General features: G+C 37.2%; 1 pseudogene across 1 annotated transcript; it reads left to right on the top strand.

Moving 5' to 3' along the window:
* The first annotated feature begins 1579 nt into the window (after window positions 1-1579).
* LOC308416625 (E3 ubiquitin-protein ligase RNF125-like) lies at window positions 1580-2595 on the top strand (annotated as a pseudogene). The gene is made up of 2 exons: window positions 1580-1659; window positions 2009-2595. The product of its transcript is annotated as an E3 ubiquitin-protein ligase RNF125-like (transcript).
* Window positions 2596-2815: the final 220 nt, after the last annotated feature.

Genomic DNA, 2815 nt, shown 5'->3' with positions numbered 1-2815 from the left:
CAGCTTTTTAAGTCTGTCTTTCCAATTTAGTATAAAGTTTCCATGACTCATACATGCTATAGCAAGTACAGATACTTCCTTCCCTTCTCTATCACTGAATAGCATGGCCTTGCCAGTATTGCCTGGGATTGCTTATTTGGTTAAAGGATAGGAATTTGAGTTTTCTATAACATGACTTCAAAGACAACAGAAACTTCTTCGCTGCCCTTTATTAACTTTCCATTCTTTGCCGAATAGATCCCACCCTTAAACTAGTCCTCACAAAGAGCTCTAGAAAGTACACATTGCTATTTGATTACTTTTTATTGGTACGCCTATTACAATAATAATATAAAATACTAAGTAAGAAGTTGGTGTATGTTTCTTAGATGGTTTGCTCTCTATATAAATTTGGCATACATTGTGTCAGGCCAATTTAAGTGTAAATTTGTTGGCAAGCCAAGCGTGTTTTCTCATGTTCCATAATCCGGTGTCTTTGAGACTACTGGTCTCTTGCTCACAATTTCCTCTCTCACCTTTAATTTCTCCTACAGAAAGAATTACTACAAATCACTCAAGACAGAAACTATCTGGGATAATCTAGGTATCTGCTATTTATTGATATCAACTATTTTAATACATATAGTTTACAGTTATTTTTTAAAAATATGTCTATATATTGAAATATGATTACTTCTTATAATCCTATCTCTACTTTTTTCTGAATTCAACATTATTTTTGCTCAAGTATATCTTTGATTGGTACTCTGGGTAAGCTTTGATCAATTATAATGTTTGTCTTAAAATGTCTACTATGCCCTTTTGAATAATAACCAATCTAGGAATCAAATTCACAAATTAAAATTTTCTTCCTCTATTATATTATTGTCATGAATTTATTTTCTTTGTTATTTTTGGTTATAATATGACCTGCAGTTATTGCTTTGTAATTATTTTGACATTTAATATTTGACTCATGTCAAGTTTGATAAAAAAAAAAAAAAAAAAAAAAAAAAAAAAAAAAAAAAAAAAAAAAAAACCAAACCACTATGGTAAGAACCTAGTGTCACCTGACTGAAAATTGATATGGGAAGGCACCATATCCTATAGGTGTTCCCAAAGCTGTGCTGGTGGGCCAGGGCCAAATTAAAATGGGAGCTAAACAAGGAAGGAGAAGCCAGGCCCCGAAGTAGCTTCCTCCATTCTCTGCCTCAGTTCCTGCTTCTAGTTTCCTGTCTTGATTTCCCTTCATGATGGACCACAATCTGTACCCCTTACTATCCCTTTCTTTTCTCCCAACTTGCTTTTAGTCAGCGTTTTATCATAGCAATAGAGAAGCACAAATCTCTGCTAATTTGGGGAGTTTTCGATTCAGTGGCCATGTGTCCATACTTTTGGAAAGTATCTTGATTACATTAGAGCATTGAAAAACTACATCTTACAACTATTGTGATTGAAGTATGAAATGCGCTTTACAGGCTCGTGTGTGTGTGTGTGTGTGTGTGTGTGTGTGTGTGTGTGTGTGTGTGTGTGTGTGTGAACAGTAGCACCCAGCTGTTGTTGGTTTGGGCAGGTTGAGGAACCATAAGGAATTGGAGTCATGCTGGAGAAAATTGGTTATTGGCAGACAGCCTTGAGGCTCTACAGCCCAGCCACAATTCCTCTGTTTCCACCTGTGTGGTAAAGTGGCACCAGGCAGTCTGTCTTCCCTCTGTGATATCTTGTTCTCTTCACCATGATGGACTATATCCTTGTGGGTATTCTTTAATTTCTTTTGCCAGTTTGTTTTTTTCCCTCCCATTGCAACACATAAGACAGTAAAACACTAATTCTGAAGAAGAAGAAGAAGAAGAAGAAGAAGAAGAAGAAGAAGAAGAAGAAGAAGAAGAACAACAACAACAACAACAACAACAAGAAGAAGAAGAAGAAGAAGAAGAAAACACCTCCTAAAAAATCCTTTCAAATGTTTCCTTGTTGACATTCTCAAATCCTGGTAGAACATCTATTAAGAATGTGACAAATGACACAGCTTCCTGTGTCTGAAGGTGCTACAACAGCCGGTCCAGACCCGTTGTGGCTATGTGTTCTGCTAATCTTGCATTTCAACCAGTTTAAAAAACAAAAATAAATGGACATGTCCATATTGCTGGGCACCCCTTGTTTCAGAGGGAGTCCCTGTAACTGATATAGCCAAGTGGATGAAGTCAGAACACCAAAACTGTACTGAGTGTGGAACTCCGGTTTGCCTCAGGGACATGAGGGCACACATAAGGATATGTGAGAAGCACATTGATAAATATGGCCCACTGTAAGAACTTGGTGAGACCACAGCAAGCTGAGTGTGTCCATTTTGTCGGACAGAACTAAATGAAGACTGCATGCTGGATCATTTTATTATCCACCACAGATCAGAAAGGTCTGTGTTCTGTCTGCTTTGACACTTATGACCGAATGAAAGCCCAAGTACCTTCAATGGCAGTTTGATTAGACATTTACAAGTCAGACACACTTTCTTTTATGATGATTTCATAGATTTTGATATAATTGAGGAAGCCATCATTCACAGTGTTAGACCACTCACTTCTTGAATATGTGAATCAGTCAAACACCAAATAATTCTTTGAATAGGAAGGGGACTGTTCACTCGTATCATTTAAGATGCTACTTGACAGACTGAAGGGAAGTTGCCAGTGTTTGATGGAGAAACATGTACTACAGTGTTATCTGTTTGTCTTTGTTACACTGCATCCAAAAACTGTTTTCATTCTGGTTTAGTTCTTCCTTGACATTCTTGAGTTTATGAGACCTTTAACTACAAGAAACAGCCTCCATCAGC

Source organism: Micromys minutus, assembly GCF_963924665.1.
Source record: "Micromys minutus genome assembly, chromosome: 1".
Taxonomy (NCBI): Eukaryota; Metazoa; Chordata; class Mammalia; order Rodentia; family Muridae; genus Micromys; species Micromys minutus.
Note: the sequence above shows the minus strand (reverse complement) of the source record. Positions and strands in the feature narration are given on the sequence as shown.